Source organism: Phyllostomus discolor, chromosome 7 (assembly GCF_004126475.2).
Source record: "Phyllostomus discolor isolate MPI-MPIP mPhyDis1 chromosome 7, mPhyDis1.pri.v3, whole genome shotgun sequence".
Lineage (NCBI taxonomy): Eukaryota > Metazoa > Chordata > Mammalia > Chiroptera > Phyllostomidae > Phyllostomus > Phyllostomus discolor.
Genome location: NC_040909.2, coordinates 130,481,065 through 130,500,104, shown reverse-complemented (window position 1 = coordinate 130,500,104; position 19,040 = coordinate 130,481,065). Strand labels below are relative to the sequence as shown.

The 19,040-nt window shown below is 44.5% G+C and overlaps 1 non-coding gene across 1 annotated transcript; it reads left to right on the top strand.

Annotated features, from left to right (window-relative positions):
- Positions 1–211: 211 nt before the first annotated feature.
- On the top strand, positions 212–315 carry LOC114514933. Its single transcript, XR_003686152.1, has one exon. It is a non-coding gene; the product is annotated as a U6 spliceosomal RNA (small nuclear RNA).
- Positions 316–19,040: the final 18,725 nt, after the last annotated feature.

Below are 19,040 nucleotides of genomic sequence, written 5' to 3'. Positions count from 1 at the left end.
TCCAAACAAACAAACAAACAAACAAACAGGCCTTCCAACTATGTCTTTTATTTTGTTAGATTGTTTGTCTTCTAATTCTCGATTTGCAGGTGCTGTTTGTATCCTGGAGTTCTTATCCTTTTATGTATTGTATTAGTTGCCAATACTTTCTCGTCATCAGTGATTGGCCTCCATAAAGGATGGAGTTTAACACTTAAAAATTTTTAAATTAGTGCTTGCTTTGGCAGCACATGGACTAAAATTGGAACAATACAGAGACTAGCATGGTCCCTGTGCAAGGATGACATGCAAATTCGTGAGGTGCTCCATATTTTTTAAACAAAAAGAGTCACCTAAAATGAGGAGACAAAGAACTCCCAATGGAAAGGAATGGAGGAATCTCCAGAAAAAGAGCTAGATGTAATTGAGTCGAGCAATCTGCCAGACACAGAATTCAAAATAATGGTTCTAAGGATGCTCAAGGAACTCAGAACTACAAAAAACTGAATGGGAACTATAGCAGCATGAAAAAGGACATAGAAACTATGAGCAAGAACCAGGAAGAAATGAAGAATACAATATCTGAAATGAAAAATACACTAGAAGGAATTAAAAGCAGGGTAGATGAAGCAGAGGACAGAATCAGTGAGCCAGAAGACAAGGCAGAAAGAAATACCCAGTCAGAGCAACAAAAGGAAAAAAGACACAAAAAGAATGAGGATAGTTTAAAGGAGCTTCAGGACAATATGACATGTAACCACATTTGCATCATAGGAATAGCAGAAGGAAAGAAGCAAGGGATAGAAAACCTGTTTGAAAACATAATGACAGGAAACTTCCCTAATTTGGTGAGAGTGTAAGTCATGCAAGTTCAGGAAACACAGAGGATCCCAATCAAGATGAACCCAAAGAAGTCCACTCCAAGACACATCATAATTTAAATGGCAAATTTTAAAGACAAAGGGAGATTCTTACAGGCAGAAAGGGAGAAACAGCTAGTTACATACAAGGAGCTTCAATAAGCTGATTTCTCAACAGAAACTCTACAAGCCACAAGGGAATGCCATGAAATATTCCTGGTAATGAAAAGCAAGGACCTACAATGAAGACTACTCTATCCAGCAAGGCTCTCATTTAAAATGGAAGGTGAAATAATAAACTTCCCAGACAAAATAAGGCTAAAAGAGTATATCTCCACTGAGCCAGTACTGTAAGAGATGCTAAAGGGACTGCAAAAAAGGAGGAAAAAGAGAGAGAGAGAGAGAAGGGAAGAGAGAGAAACATATGTATGAAAAAACTGACAATAAATAAGTAGTTATCAATAATGTAAATGGATTAAATGTGCCAATCAAAAGACATAGGGTAGCTGAATGGATAAGAAAACATGACCCACATATATGCTGTCTACAAAAGACTCGTATCAGAACAAAAGATCTTCACAGGTTGAAAGTGAAGGGATGGAAAAAAATATTCCAAGCAAACATACACAAAAGGAAAGCTGGCATAACAATATTCATATCACACAAAATAGAGTTCAGGAAAAAAGTCACAAAAAGGGACAAAGAACATCACTACATAATCCTTAAGGGAATACTCCAACAGCAGGATATAAGCCTTGCAAACATATCTGCATGCACCACAGGAGCACATAAATATATAAATAAAATCTTGGAGGACTTCAAGAAAGACACTGACAACAAAACAGTCATTGCAGGGGATTTTAATACCCCACAGTCAACAATGGATAGATCTTCCAAACAAAGAATCAGCAAAGATATTGTGTCACTGAACGGCACTCTAGATCAAATGAACTTAATTGATATATACAGAACCTTTTACCCCAAAGCAGCAAAATATGCATTCATTTCAAATGCAGTTGGACCATTTTCAAAACTAGACCACATGGTAGGACACAAAAGAAGCCTCAACAAACTCAAGAAAATTGAAATCATATCAAGCATGTGCTCAGATCACAATGGATTGAAACTAGAAACCAACATCAAGGAAAAAAATCAAGAACATTCAAATACACGGACACTGAATAACACGTTATTAAATAATGAATGGGTCACAATGAGGTCCAGGAAGAAATCAAAAAGTATCTGGAAACAAATGATAATGAACACAGAACAACCCTAAACCTGTGGGACACAGCAAAGGCAGCATTGACAGGGAAGTTCTAAAGAACACAGAAAACTCTCAAACAAACAATCTAACCCTACATCTAAAAGAACCGGAGGAACAACAACACACAAAGTGAGCAGAAGGAAGGAAATAATCAAGATCAGGGCAGAATTAAATGACATAGGGACTAAAAGAACAATTCAAAGAATCAATACATCCAGGAATTGGTCCTTTGAAAAGATAAACAAAATTAACAAACTTTTAACCAGACTCAAACTTTTAATCAGAAGAGAGAGAGAGAGAGAGAACCCAAATAAATACAATCAGAAAAGAAAGAGAAGTTATAACCAATACCACAGAAATACAAAGGACTGTAAGAAATTACTACAAACAACTATAGGCCAAAAGATTAGACAATCTGGGTGAAGTGGACAAATTTCTAGAAACATACAATCTGCATATTGTGTGTAGATTGTACAGCAGATCCCGGTGGTGGCGGAAGGACACCACCTCCCATCTCAGCTCCTGCCTCAGGGGAAGGGCTGAGCCCACCGGTCAACCTGCTGGAGGGAATCTGATCAGCCCAAACTGAGTCAAGGTTTCTTCCCCTGTTGCCAGGGGAGGAGTCTCGGGTAGTTTATACACGTTTATATATGCTGCCAGGGGTTCACCCTATTAGTGAGCAGTGGCTGTTCTCAGGAATTGCTGGTGGTTGTGGGTTGGGCAGAGACCCCCTTGGTATTTACTATGTTCCTGAACCCCAAATGTGTGAACTGATTGCGGTTTATAGGCCAGGGCTTAGGACTGGGGAATCAAAAATAAACCCGTTTCAGTCCTTGCATTCAAAGAGCTCATGTTCTAGAAGGGACAGGCATAAGGGAAGACAAAATAAGTGTCCCACTGGGGCAAAAAGAGTGCAATGGAGACACATGTATCATGCTGTGGTGGCTTTAAGGGAGGAGCAGGTGCGTGCCCAGGTGAGGCAAGGATGTGACCTTCGGGAAAAGTGGACACTGTGTGAGGGTGATGAAGTCCATGGTCCCTTCCTCCCGGGGGACTTTGTCCTCACTCAGCTCAGTGGTAGAAAGACGTGTGATTGGTCTTGTGTGTCGGTGCATTCGTGTGCATAGGCACACACATGTGCAGGCTGGCTTCTGCAGAGGAGCCCAGCCAGAAGCCACAGGGGTCGCAGCAGTGGGTGGAAGAGAGGGATTGAGGGCTTTAGGAAGGAAGCGGCTGAGACACACCCATCCCATCCTTCCTCCTGGCCCTCCAGTGACAGCACAGGCAAGCACGTTGGGCAGGCTCTCCAAAAAAGACAAAGTTCTCCCTGGCCCAGGAAATGGGAGCTTAGACCTTGAATAAAGACTCCGCTTCACGCTGCACCACCTTCGCCCGCCTCCCTCCCGACACACAAACGCTGTTTGTCTGAAAGTTTATCTCAACGGCAGGTTTCAAGGAAGCGCCCCCTGACACCACCGTAGATCCTGTGTTCTGCTTCAGCTGCTCCTGATGTTTGCCTGCGCGCACAGGTGAAGTCACGGAGATCGCAATCTAGGGAAAGACGATACTTTCTGCGGTCATTATTGTTCTTGGAACTGGGAGAGCAGAGTCTGAGGGGCTGGGAGGGGAGGAAGGGATCTGGGCGGCCATCCAACAGGACAGACAACCGGGTTAACCCCTGAGGGCGAAGGGACCCGGAGAGGCGACAGGACGGGGCCAAGTTCACACGGCTAGTTCACCCTGCACGGATGTGTCTGAAGAAAACATTTCAAGGGCTGCTTCATCATCACATTATTACGCAATACAATCAAGGTCTCCTTTTGATGGGGTACACCACTTTTTTTTCCCCCAAACATCGAGGTCAGGGTTATTTACATTTTTTTAATTATATGAAAGGTTGCAAATATAATATTTAATGCAGGAGTGTGTGATGCTTCCAAAATGATAAAGGATAGGGGTTCCCCCTCCCTGGCCTCCCCCAAGAAACAAGCTTCAAAGAGGAAAGGCTCATGAGGTGGGAATATTTATTTCTCACTCCACAGGTCCCCCTGAAGAAAAATTTCCCTCAACATTCCTGTTGTTCTGCCTATTGTCCCTGCCCTCCCCCCCCACCCCTACCCCCCCCCCCCACACACACAAAAAGCCTCAAAGTCATCGCATGGGAGAGTTTGGGACAGAGCACGAGGCTAATTTACATGCCTCTCTGCTTCCCTTAGCCAGCCCATACCTGCTGGTAGAGGGAAGTTGGGCTTTCCTGCCATGTAGAATAAGGTCCTAGCCCAAAAAGAAAACCTTTTTTTCCCCCCAGCACTATCAGAGGCTGAGTATAAAAAGCAGCCTAATTCCAGGGAATAATTTTAGAAAGCTCATTGTTGCTTCTATCTCCAGGATTCTGCTAGCAACGAAGCTTGCATTGTGACCTCCATCGTCAGCCCCGTGGGCCTCTTGCGACTCGGATTCGAGGCTCTGACGGAGAAAGCGGGGCGTGCTGCGCGCACCCTTCCCATCAGAGAACGTCAACACACATTAGCACCAGCTGATCCGGGGACTGAGAGTAGCTTCCTCGTGGTTTCTACAAATGTCAAGTTGATCCACGATTCCATGGGAAATGTAAATGCTTTCCTTATTCATTACAGCTGAAAGCTGTCTCAAAACTCAACAGTTTTCCCCCCCTATCCTTTGCTCTTTGGACAGAAACACAGCAGACGATAGGAGTGATGAGACCTTAACTAGGCCGTCAAAACCAGCCATTCAAAAAGGAATCTTCTGAGAGCCAAGCAAAACCGGGGAGGTCGAGAGAACCGCCTGGTCTGCTCCCCGAGAAGAGCCCAGGTTGTCTCCTGTGTCCTCGGAGACTCTCCCACAATCTCCCGATCGGGAAGGTGGGGTTGCCCGAGGTCATTTAATGCAAAGCACCTGGAGGACTTTGACGTCCTGCCGCAACATCCCCAGAAAACACCCGTCCAGGCTCCACTTCCCCACTGCCAGAGAACTGAAGTCCATGAGCGCCAAAGGCATCCCACCCCGACTTTAACAAATCTATCTGTGAGCACGCTCAAAGTGGCCTCCCCGAACTCTGTCTAAACTCCTTGTCGGATAATAGGGCCGTTCTTCAGTTCTAAGATGCCTATTTGTTCGCATTTTATCTCTGAACTTGGCATGGCCCTTCACCACCGAAGACATCTCATGACTGCACTGGGCCTGCGGGGGATGAGATGGGGTTGTCACTTGTGCTTGTGTGCATCTGGCTGCTGCTGGCGGTGTGGTGGGGGAGTCAACCTCTCAGCCTTTCAGTCACTGAACCATTTAGGTGCCTTAGAAATAAGGGACATCAATCCTCTTTATGACCTAAAAAATCTTCACAGTGAAAACTTTCTGGAAGTCACAAAAGCGCTGGAAGTCACAAAAGCGCTGGCATAAAAAAAGGTTCAGAAGGCATCTTGAAAAAAATCCTACAGACAACAGGGGGACGCTCTTAAAAAATGTTTATTACCATGTTCCTATAAAGAGAATAAAATTGATGGCACAATCCAACTAATTTGCCTAATACATCGAGCGCAATAACTATTTAGGGAATGAAATATCTGTTGTTGATTTATGACATGCTAGTAACTTCGCCAAATCCTTTCCTATTTTATTCCACTTAATCCACCTAGGAACCTAATGAGATAGGACAGCTATGCTACCCTCATCCAAAACTCTTGAGGCAAGATGCGTTTTAAAATTCATAACTATTTTTATCATTTTAGAAAGGTAACATGGTGCATGTCCTGTATTTAATCTGATAGCATCAGGAGGGTCTGGGATAACGTGGTTTAACCAAACACTTTCATATTTTGTGACGACTTGCACGCACATTCACCCAGAGTTGGGTAAAGACAACCATAACAAGCCTGGGGCCGGTTCAGGTCAGGTTTAGCTGACAAATGTTTTCTGGTTTTTTGTTTCTGCTTTTAGAAATGCAGATGAGTCTATTTGGGTTTGTATTACTATTTCCACTTTGCATACAAAAAAAGGGAGGCTTCCTAAGTAGCTCCCTTGGTGCATGCAGCTCAGCAGTGTGGTGTTGGGTGTGAGACACAGGACACCTTCCCTCTGTAGCACACCAGGCACCAGGATGACAACCTTGATGCTCAGCGGCCTCATGGATCCTCCTTCTGTCAGGTGGTCGAGGGCCATGACCCTAGGCCCTAGGTCTCGGTCTTCTCTTCTGCAGACTAACCACCTGCATTTAAGCACTGCCTCAAACGTTCTCACGGTGACGTGAGGGCTCCTACTGTTTGAATGCACAGCTGTTCCCCATAATCCCTCTTGGGCGCTCTAGCTCACTCTCACATCACACCGAGGGGGACTTATCCGGTCATAGGGGAATGGGAAGGTGTGGTGAGTGGTGAGGAATTCCACTTTTTAGCAACAGCAGCCACTTGCTCAATTTAAAAGAAAATCAAGAAGAATTCATGAACAGATAAAGTGGCCTCTGCTTTTATAGTGCTTGTAATTTTAGAGGGAAACATAAAAGAGCCACCATGGGTTCCAAACTCATCTTTAAGCAACTTCCATCTAGTTCCATTGAAATTAGAATTCTTCATATAAATCCCCTGGGGAAGTCACAAATATTACAGAAATTTTAATACCAAAGTGCAAGTTCTGTAGCCAGTTTATCTGATTTGAATCTCATTCTGCCCCTTCCTAGCTGGCTGACCTTCACAAAATTAACCTCTCTGTGCCTCAGTCTTTTTTTTATCTAACGCGTGAGAAGAATATTACCTATCGTTGAGAGTTGGTGTGAGAATTAAATGACTTGACACATGGAAGTTCTAGAACTAGTACCTGGCCATAGTAGGGACTCCATGAAGGTAAATTTTCATCATTATCGTCATAACCATCATCATTCTCGGGATGGATATATTTTATTTACCCTATGAGCCATGGTCTCCCAGGAAGGAAAAAACAGCAGAATCCCATTCAGAAGGCAGATCTCTCTCTACTGCTGGAGCTCAGGGTCTCAAGCGTTACCCTGTCCTGCTTCACATGCCCGGGAGTGGAGATGCCTGGGAACCAACCTCCCCCTGAAATCCCAGGGCCCTTCCCAAACCGCTCTGAGGAGCAACACCGTGGCCTTTCCTGTCTCAGAATAACAATGTCATTCATAGCAAAGCCATCTCCACAGGGCCTCCTCGGTATATTTGCTCCCCCAGCCTCTCATTAGTAGGAATGTCATGGGTAGGAATTTACTTGGTACTCTCCAAACAAAGGTGGCCCAAGCCGTCTTTGTCGTCAATGAGATCTCATCTTAGTAGAAGTTACAATGTGTATACAAATACATTAGAACAGAGGGCTATATATACTGTATATAGACTCCTGGCACTTAGTGCTTTATATCTATTTACTGCATCTGAGTCTGAATGTATTTGTTCGTGGAGAATGTTTTTTGTATATTTTCTCCCATGGATTCTTAGATTTTTCAAAGAAGGGGCCGCCGCTTGCTCATTCCTACATACCTATCTCCCACAAAAATAAATATTTGGTAAGAAACGAATGAGTCATTGATTCACGTGGTCTGCAAAGTCTGTAATGGGGTGCAAGTAGTTTCTACCTTACAGTTGCCCTCCTTCTCCACGGGGGTATGTTCAAGGCCCCCCAGCAGATGCCCGGAAGCAGAGATGGACCCAAACCTAGATATACACTGTTTTTTTCCAATAGACACATACCCATGGTAAAATTTAACTCATAAATTAAGTACAGTAAGAGATTAATAACTAATAATAAAATAGAACCATTATAACAATATGCTCTTATAAAAGTCATGTGAACATGGTCTCTCTCTCTCTCAAAATATCTAATTGCACTGCACTCACCCTCTCAGTCAACGGGAGCCCTTTCCAGCTTCCCTTTGTGTCTGGATCGCCAGCATCGCTGCTCCCACACTTCGGGGTCACTAGTAAGTAAAGCCGGGGTGACTTGAACACAAGACAGTCCATCCCACACCCGAGACACCTGCTGACTGACGGGCAGGCGGCGTCCACAGCGCGGAGACGCTGGGTCAAGGGCTGGCTCGCATTCCCGGCGGGATGAAGTGCAACAGCGCACGATTTCACCACGCTGCCCAGAGCGGAGCCCAATTTAAAACTTGTGAACTGTTTACTTCTGAGTTTTTTCCATTTTGTAGTTTCGGAACTTGTTGAGGTCCGACCACTGAACCCCCAGAAAGCGAAACCACGGCTAAGGGGGACTACTGTACTTCCCCAGCGCCCAAGCACGCCCTCTGTCTGCCACGTCAGGAAATGCACCCCCCCCCCCCCCCCCAAAGACTGCCGGGAAGAGGCCACTCTAAGACCTAAAGAAAACAAGGGTGAACCACTTCTCCTTTTACTGCCTGGCCAAGGTGGGAATGGGAAGTTGAAATAAAGGGAGCATGGTTCACACTTGCACACTGGCCTTGGAGCATAGGCAAGCCCTGGGGGTGAATGGGTTTTGGTAGCTTCATTTTTAAGGGATTCCCATTGAGCAACCTTTGAAATATGTGTTCACGTATCATCACCTTTAAGAAGCATCTCTTAGCTACTTCATGCCTCACTCTGATTGCCCCCTCCTCTGAACTCCTAAAATGCAATGTACCGTATTTTGCCGTATGTAATGTGCACCACATTTTGTGCACATTGTACATGGGACTATTATACTCATTATACCCATGGTATGGAATCATTATACCCGTGTATAATGTGCATCTATATTTCTCCCTCAAAAATTGGGAAAAAAAAGTATACATTAAAGCAGCAAAATACGGTACCTTAGCAGTTGTGTTTGGGCAGTAGAATCCAGCCTGGATTCAAATCCCTCCACTCAGAATACTATCAATGTGATCTTTTGGAATATACAAGCCTCTTTAAGCCTTATATGTCCTTATCGGAAAATGTGACTGTCAGTAACACCTCCCTCCAAGAGCTCTTTTGGAAAATAAAAGAGATAGTTGGCGTAGAAAGCATTCAGTGATCAACTGACACAGTTGTCTTCAAAATATTTAAAATTCTTTATTATTGTTTATTGTATTGATAACATGTTGCTTTTGATAACAGATGTTCCTTATGTTGTCATTTAAATGTGTAATGCATGTTTGTTTTGTCTTTTTGGTGGCACTAGCTACATATTCAATTTCAGGTGTGGCTTCACAGTGATGAATATGTTTTTCAGCAAGATATAATGATTCTTTGCAAAACTGTGATGTAGGTGTAAGCAAACTGTGTGGTTTTGTGGCAAGAACATTTCTCAAGCCTCATTTACCTCGTATCGTCTCTGGTCAATTACCTGCGGAAGATACCTCCTGTCCACCTCTGGGGAGAATCTTCTCACAGGCCCAAGGAACAAACCGAATCCGGAGTATGGTAAATTATGTGGCAAGGGGAAACTAAGGTTGCACACAAAACAAAGGTTGCTGATCAGCTGTATGCATGACAGAGAGGCTGTCCCGGAATACCTGAGGGCCCCGCATAATCACAGGGTCCTTACGTGGGAAAGAGGAAGGCGGATGGATTAGAAGCAGAAAAATTGATTCATGAGAAAAACTCACTGGCTCTTTACTGCTGGCTTTGGAAGTGGAAGAAGGGAGGTGTGGGCCAAGGAACCCAGGCAGCCTCTAGAAGCTGGAAAATGCAGGAAAACAAAATCTCCCCTAGTGCCTGCAAAAGCAACCCGGTCCTGTTGACGCCTTGGTTGCAGCCCAGTGAGATAGATACATTTTGGACTTGGAATGGCCACACTGGGAGGTAATTCATTGGTGCTTTAAGCCATAGAGCCTGCGGTAATTTGTTCCAGCAGCGCTAGGAAACAAATACACTGACCCATGGGGTTATATAATACAGGAGCTCCTAGGGACAGTGTTGATTTATAGAGTTTATTCAGATGACTTGGAGTAGTGCGGGCAGAAGGAGAAAGTGACCTGACAAGTCAAGGAGAAAGACGAGAAGAGCCTGAGCCGTCACCCTCAGTACTAAGATGAATGGCGGGATGAAGCAAAGAGCAGGGTAAGGAGCTAGGAAGATCAGACGAAGGGTGAGATCCTGTGTAAGGAGCCAAGGGTATGAGGTCCAGGCTGGCACTGTGCACTGTGGCAGGGTTGGGAGCAAGAAAGGTCTGATGCACTGTGACAAGGCAAGGACATGCTTGATATTTTTTAGTTCTGGCAGCTCTGTCATAGGAAGGGAGCAGACAATTCACCATGCGAGGAGCCATGGTTTCACATATGACGTGTATCCCTACCTCCTGTGATACCCTCTGTGTCCCCTGACACCAAATCAGCTCTGAATATATGCTGACCTACAGCCTATCCAAAGAAGCCAATGACAGCGGTCAAGGTGATAATCTCACCATGAGATGTGGACTCCGGATGTGCAGGCACATCTTTCTTTTCACGATAGTCCTAATATCTCACTTCATGGGAAGAAAGCCAATACCAATTATGGTCTATGAAAACGCATATTTGTATGAAGTTTTAGGTTAACAAACACAGATAAACAATAAGCTTTTCTTCCTCCTTCCCTCCCTCCTTTCTTCTCTCTTTCTTACTGTTCATAATAACACTCTAAAAGCTCTGGGTCTGCCAGAGAATGCAAATTCCACGGAAAGTAAGGGACCTGGGGAGATAGGAAGCATGAAAGATGGTGAGTGTGTTTTATAGTTTTCTGCGATGTCACGAACGGCGTTAGAGGCTTTCTCTGTGTGTTTTCGGCTTCTTTTCCGTCTCTCTTGATCTCACCTGGCTCTCTCACACAAACAGCACGTCTCTGTGCTCAGCGTGCTTGGAGCCAATGGCAGCGTCGGCCCCTGGAAAACAGGCCCAGCCTCCCCCCGCAGATGATTGGAGGCGGGAGGCAGTTCTCAGAGCCCGAGTCTTCAATTATGCCGGCATTCTACCCTGAGATAGGTATTAGGAAGTTTATTTTTAAACTGGATGGCCTGAATAAATAAATAAAATAAAAACTTTTAAGAGCGACTGGAAAATACAGATAGCATTTCTACCATTGGAGTATTATTTTATTTTATGACAGTTGCCTCAGGACATCCAGGGTGCATTGTTAAACCCTGCAGGTTGCATTCGTTTAACTGCGGGAAAACACGGGGCTGGCAGCAGGCCAGCTCTGGGCCCGGATCTCTTTCCAGCTGATGGTTTGTCCTTGGATGAGTCTCCTCCGTCCTTTGAAATACGGACTTTTGGCTCTGTGGCATCCAAGCTTCATTCCTGCTCTAAAGGTCCTTGACCACGTTGCTCTAGCTACAGGTCACCGTCATTTTTCCAAGGTTGCCTCCACAGTCAGGAAATTTTAAGAACAAATACCAGTCAGTGGATCATGGTGATAAAATGGCCACCTGCCGAAGTGGTCACTGGCCACAGACGAGCAGAAAGAGGCAACTGAGTTGCAGCATGGACAGGGGCCTCTGTGGCATCGACTGGCTCACGAGGCTGCTACTTGGAAGTCTCTTTTGCAAGATTCCCAGCCCCACCCCTGACTCCCTTTTTTAAAAAAAATGTCAACTTCACTGCTGGTATACTAGAAAGTGAGTCAGTCCTGCAATCTGAACAGGGCCCTAGAGATAATTTGCATCAACCTGCTGTTCCTTCCCAATCCTCAGCACACCCATTTATATGTGAGGACACCCAAATCTTAAGAGAATTTGGGCCCATGGGTCCATTCCCACTAAGTAGCAGAGCTGGAGTTGAATACAGGTGGCTGCCAATCACACGGCTGCGCTTGCCATGATCACCAAAGCCATCCTTTACTGGGGTCACCGTGCTTGCCTAGAATACAGCCCAAGGTCGTCCCATAAACCTTGCTCGCAAATGGTGGTCCATGACCCAGCAGTGTCCACTGGAAACTGGCTGGGAATGCAGAATCCCAGGCCTCTCCCCAGACCTACACAATTAGAATCTGCCTTTGATAAGGCTCCCCAGGTGATGTGTGTCTGCATTAAAGTTTGAGAAGCACCAGCACACACTGTCCTTAATTTAGTACGAATAGCCACAGTTCCCCCAAAGTCTATCAGCTCAGCAGTCCCATACTGGGAGTAACTACAGCTCGCACTGACCCAGGAGGACCATGAGGGTCAGTTATATAGATCAGCATTAGCCAGTGGTTCTTCAGTTCTCTCTACAGAAATCTGTGACCTCCATGGGAAAGGCCTTAATGATTTTCCATCTCTACTCAGGAATTCATTTTGGTATCTAGGAAAGAAGGAGATGCCTTTTAAAAATATATCAGATGACTGTGACTCTTTTGTTAATTTCTGCTTATTTTGCTTTGGCTTTGGTTTCTTGAAACAAGAGGCAGCCTAGGGAAGAGGAAACAGCAGGAGAAGTGGGCCAGGAGTCCGCGAGCACTGGGTTCAAGTGCTGCTTCAACTATGTATGCGATAGCTGTGCGGCCCAATGCAAAGCAATTTACCTCTCTGAACCTTACTCTACTCATCTGTAAAACAGCTATGTCAATAATAACTAACTTACAAGAGCCATGAGAGGTTGTATAATGACAATTCCCAGCACACAGCAGGTATTCAATAGATTGCAGAGCTGTGTCATTTAGAAAGGGAGTAATTAGACCAAACAACAAACACTTCTTGAGTATCGACAATGTGGGTAGACACTAGGAATACAAGAGCAAATGAGACAGATATAGTGCCGGCACCAGTAGAACTACTGCCCACTGAGAAATTAAGACAAAGTAATGACAACTAGCAATGACTGAGTGCTTGCTACATTCTGTTCTAAGGACTCTCCATGCATTCATTGATTTAATCATTACCGCTATCCAGTGGATACTAGCTGCTATCATTAGCCCATTTTACAAATAAGGAAACTGAGACATACAAAGGTTATGTAACCTGGCCAAGAGCTACACTGCTAGTAAGTTAGGGAACGTAGGTTATTAACCCAGACAGGTTGGACCCAGGGTCCACTAACTCTAGGCTAACCTGTTTCACCAACTGCAGCAACTAAGTATGTATAAATACATGCTCAAAAGGAGAGTATATCCCAGGAAGCCCTAGCTGGGCCTGGGGAGGCAGAGAAGGCTCTCTGAGGAGTGAGGAGCAGGTGATGAGAACCTGGGTGAAGAACGGGGAGAGTCAGTCACCCCAGCAGGGCAAGGAGAGAAGTGAAGACCTGGAGTTAGCCGGGAGCATGGGCTGGAAATTTAATAGTAGGTAACAGGGTAGTGCTTGATTCCTAAAGACTGCAGCTCAAAAATAAACAAACCAACACGCACAAACCAAGTCTCTTAACTGCTACTTCTGCCATATACACATTCCCAGTTTTTAGTCTCAGCCAGTGTTAACACCTATATTTAAAAGCTACAATGCTGGCTGGCGTAGCTCAGTGGATTGAGCGCGGGCTAGGAACCAAAGTGTCCCAGGTTCGATTCCCAGCCAGGGTACATTCCTGGGTTGCAGGCCATAACCCCCAGCAACCGCACATTGATGTTTCTCTCTCTCTCTCTCTCTCTATCTCCCTCCCTTCCTTCTCTAAAAATAAATAAATAAAATATTTAAAAAAATGTATTTAAAAGCTACAATGAAGTGGGGGGTGAGCTGGCAATGAGAAGAGGAAGTAAAGGTTTTGGCATCAAGTCTGGCGATGGTGATCCACTGAGTTCTCCTTTTGGTGTGACGTTTAGAAAATTATTTAAGCCTATTTTCTTTTTTTAAAGATTTTATTTATTTACTTTTAGAGAAAGGGGAAGGAGGAAGAAAGAGAGGAATAAGAAACAGCAATTTTCAAGAGATACATTGCATATGCCCCACTCAGGACGTGGCCCACAACCCAGGCATGTGCCCTGACTGGGAATCGAATGGGCAACCTCTTGGTTCACAGGCCAGTGCTTAATCCATTGAGCCACACCAGCCAGGGATAAACCTGTTTTCTAAACCTTGGTTTTGTTATCTGGAAAATGGGAATAGTAATGCTTCTTATAAGTGTGGTAAAGATTAAATAAAGCCATGCATGTACGGGGCCTGGCCCAGGGGAAGGGCTCAAGGAATGTTCTCTCCCTTCCCCTGTTGGTGATCAAAGTTAGACAATGGCATCCACGCAGGGAAACCAAACCCAGTCTCCAAACACCCAGGTCCCTTCCCTCTTTGAAGGCATTGAGTTTTTCTGATATCTTAACCAATATCAAGCAATCACATTCTATCACTGGGCACCCAGAAGACTTCTAAAAAATTTGTAAATTTGTTTATGATTATCTAGAGGAAGCAAAATTCCAATTTGGATGACATCACTAAAATACCCTACTGGTAATCTCTCTTATAAACAAACAAAAATGAAAATGAGCAATAAACGTACAATATGAAAAGACAGCTAATAAAATTAACGGGTGTTTTTCCTTAGCAGTGAGCACTAAAGGAGTATGTATGACCTCAGTTCCCATCAAATGCCAGAGAGAGAAATTTGGAGTCAACAATGTCAGATTTTTTTCACAGCCACCTGGAACCTCCGAACAAGAAATCATTGTAATGCCCTGATTGCTGTAGTTCAGTGGATTGAGTGCAGGCTGTGAACCAAAGCATCGCAGGTTCGATTCCCAGTCAGGGCACATGCCTGGGTTGCAGGCCACAGTCCCCAGCAACCACACATTGATGTTTCTCTCTCTTTCTCCCTCCCTTCCCTCTCTAAAAATAAAAATAAATAAAATCTTAAAAAAAAGAAATCATTGTAAGGGATCAATGCCCCGCCATTTTCCAGAATACATGTATGATTTTTTTTGAAGGTCACATGGGATTATTGGCAAAATTAGGACTTGAATTTAAAACCTCTGGGACAATCACATGGCAGCATATACACTGATTAGCTAAGAAAACTTGCTGCTCAAAACAAATAATTTCAGTTTTAACATTTAAGCAGAGAGCTGTGGATAAGTGGCTAAAATCCCTTCTTGGGAGAGGGGAAAAGAGAGTTAAAACTGTTCTAAACCAACAAGACTTCAATTCAACACACTTAAGAACATATTCTCTTTCCTAATAGATGCACTAATCCTCACGCTTGTCACTTCTCATTGACCCCATTGTGGGAAGCAAGCAAGTTTGCTTAGATTTGCATGTGATTTCCATACTGGTCACCAGCCTTGAACTCATGTCAATGAGTAAACACAGGATTGTTGCCGTTCAGGTTCTCGGTCATTAAGGGAGAATGCTGCGTGAGTTGGCCTCTGTCAGGCCAAGCCATCCCCCGAGGGAAGCAAGGCACTTCCCTGTCCCTGCCTCTCTCCAGTTCTGATGGTCCCTGGTTTTGATGCGCTTCAGATGCCTTTCACAAAGCCACAGGAGATGCTCCTGTGCAGGGATGCTGTGTGTGGTCTGAGCAGAGGAGCAAAGAGAGAAATAGCTGGGGCAGTTAAGGACATCTGAATTAGGACTGGGCACATATGGCCCTAGAAAATTGTGATTAATTTGCATGGTTAAAATAATTGTATTATTGTTAGGTAAGACAATAGTCTCACATTTTAGAAATGCATTCTAAAATATCTGGGAGTGAAATGCCAAGGCATCTGTATTTTGCTTTAAAATATAAACTACTTCAAAATACTAAGCAATTTATAAAAAAAAAGATAAAGCAAATGCCGCAAATGTTAGCAAGTGTTATGAGTATCCATTATAATACTCTGTGTACTTTCCTATAGGTAAAAACTTACATACTAAACACTTTTAAGAAGAGATCAATTTGTTCTGTTAGAATTAGAATAAAAGCTATGAAACATCACCTCTTGTCATTCTGTTTGACCAGCCAAGGCTCAAACCCCATAGATAGATAGTACAATAAAGAAAACAAATTTATTTTATTTATATAAAAAGTGTACATAGTCAACTAATACATGAATATCTTCTTTTACTCATTGCACTAACTTCCAGCTATCAGGAAATAAGAGAAGCAACAAGCGAATTTCCCTCCCACTGTCATCTCTCCCCAATAACCCCTGCCCCCATTCTCCCTCCACCATTAACAATTTAGTGTCAGAGAGGAGAAAAACAGATTTGTGTTCTTGGGCCAAACTCAGCACTGAAATCATCCGGTAAAAAAATTAATGGAAGCAGAGTGGTGCGGCGGAGTTGGGGACGGAGGAAGGATGAGAGGAAAGAAGCTTTCTGAATCACTGGACAGCTGGGTGCAGGTATATTATTTTTGGAAAGACACCTAGATGCTCACTGCGCCTTCTCCCCATGAGGAGAGTATGACCTTCTCAATACTGACTTCAGCTCACCATCCAGCAGAACCTGAAGTTTACAAACACTCCCTTCAGCCTAATGCCCAGGCTGGTAGAGCCATCCTTCCCCCGTGGTTGCAATGCTGTAGAGTCCTTTCCCTGACAGCCTGCATGCTGGACACTGGTTTCTCGACATGGCAGAGCCCCTTCTGGGAAGAGAGTGCCACCATGAGCTTAGCTCCAGCAGATAGACGAGGCTCCAGAGTGACAGCCATGACAAGGTGAGCTGCATGGGGGTCCTGTTTGCCTCCCTTTCGTTGCATATCCTTGGTTAAATGAAGCAGGGACTCATGATAAATGGCTTGGTGTCATCTGTTTTTCCTATTCAGCAACAACGGGCAGTGTGTCACACCAAACACATGGTGGTTTCATAAAAATATGCAATTTCGGTATGATTCATAGCCTGCTCTTCTCTGAGAACTTGATGGAAGCCAACTTTTCACTAATTGCCATGCACAGCAGTGCTCACGTACAGCAGCGTACACCTGAAGGGGCAAAGGAACCTTCTACTTCCAGAAAGCGTGCCCCTCAGGGTGCTCAGAGCACTCAAGCTCACTTAGGTCTAAGCAGGAGGAATTCAACTCTTGTGCTCTGTTGGACGGCACGGAGCAAACTGTTGGGAGTGTGCCACATTGTGTTGAAACAATGGGCTGGCTCCCTTTTGGGGGGTGGTGTGGTGGTGATTTCCAGAAACGAGATGAATCATTTGTCTCAAGCAGGTAATAGCCATTCCAACTTGGCTGGGCTCAGGGTGGCCCTTCCTAGAAGATGCAGAAGAAATGTGTGCTACAAATAGAAGTGTTGGAAGAGTAGTTCCTGGAAGGAAAAAACCCTAGGTGACCAAGGTCTCCTTCTTATCTATCTCTCTACCAGACAGGGCTCCTTCTGGGTCTTTCTTTTCTTGGACCTGTGAGTGTCGTTACATGAAGAAGATCAACCAAGTCATTTTTTTAGAGGAGAAAAAAATAAGGACTATTTCTAAGTGCTGTATTTGCATGTGTGTGTACCTATAGCACTTAGAAATAGTCCTTATTTTTTATATAACTGATATATACATCAGTTAGGAATGCTTTAAGATGCAAATAAGAAAAAATGGTCTAACAGTGCCTTAAAAAATACTGGGCTTTTTTCTCCATCATATATCCAGAAATGTGTAGAGACAGTGCCCTAAAGTAATATGGCAGCTCAAGTATACCTTGAAGGGACACCCATTCCTTCTATCTTTTAACTTTATTACCCTTAGTAAATGGGCCATTGATCCTCACTGCTGTTGCCTAATGGTGACAAAATGGAGCCCACCGCTCCAAGAAACACAACTTCCATACAGGCAGGAAGAAAGAGGGAAAAGGTATCTTTCCGTTTTTATCTAGAAAGAAAATGTCGCTGCCTGCCAGCTTACTTCCCTCTGATCCAAACTGGATCGCATCATGCCGCTTACCAGAAGGGAGGCAACACTGCCTTTGCCGAGGAAAAAAGTGTCCCTCACCGAATCCAACCGGGCACGATGCCGCCTAGCGCTGTGCACACCGCAGAGGGGGTTGCTGTCAAGGAGGGAGATGGAAGTGGATTTAAGCACAGAACTAACAGCTCTGTCCCACCCGATGACCACTCTCCATCTTCAGTGCCTTGGTCTTAGTCTCTCCTTCTGTCCTCTGCCTTTAGCCCAAACAGAAGATGCATCTTCTCATTCTCTAAGGTTTCGCTTACGCCTTCCTGAATGGTCTCCTCCAAGCAGCCGTCCTGAAAGACTTTACCCCACAGAAATCAGAGCTGCCCTTGATTGAATGTTTCCTATCCATGGGATAGATGTATATTTGAAATACAACGGATAATTCTCACAACAAGCCTTCCCGGTGGTTGACACCCTTCATCACACAGCAACTTTCCCAGAGCCACCAGGATCAGTATCTAGTGGGGTGTTGACCTGTTTCCAACTCTACCTGGAGCCAGAGACCTTCTCTCTCTCCCCTTTGACATGCACTCTTTCCCACCACTGAATTCCTGTGGAACTCAGAGTTCTGCCAAAGCCTCTCTGCTGTGTCATTCTATGAATTATCCATTTGCATAAATTACAAAAAATGAGTTCTGCTTCCTAGGGTCTGGAAGTTCTTCTAGTTGCCCTAGTCATTCATCCCCAACCATGACTTCTAACTAGCCAAGTGAGGTTTCTTTATATGATTTCATGTGCAGGGCCTAAAGGAAAGCTTTTCAATGGACACTTGACTGGGGTGCCCATGCCTCATCGAGGAAGAAGGTATGTTTGTTGAAAGGACGGCACACTGGTTCTCAATCCTGGCTGGTTTGGCTGGCCTGAGATGGGACCTGAGTAGAACCTAGACATAAGTATTTTTTAACTCTCCTTCAGTTTCAATGTGCAGCCCAGATTACAGCTTGAAGATGGGCCTAAGCCTATATGCTCACCTAGCTTGTTTCAACAGGTTCTAGTGATCAAGCTCATCTGTGCAAGACTGGCCACATATATGACCTTTTTGAGGGCAAATGGCAACTCCTTCTTGGCTCTGGTCATGATGGAGAATGTACTCCAGTCCTAGGCTAGAGTGTGCATCCTGGTGTTGAGTGCTTTTCGTAAAACATAGCAAAGCTAACATGGATAGACCCTCTACTGCAGTGCAAGTCACTACGCTAGGAACTTTAAATGACTGGTTATTTTCTTCTGTAAGCTCCCCT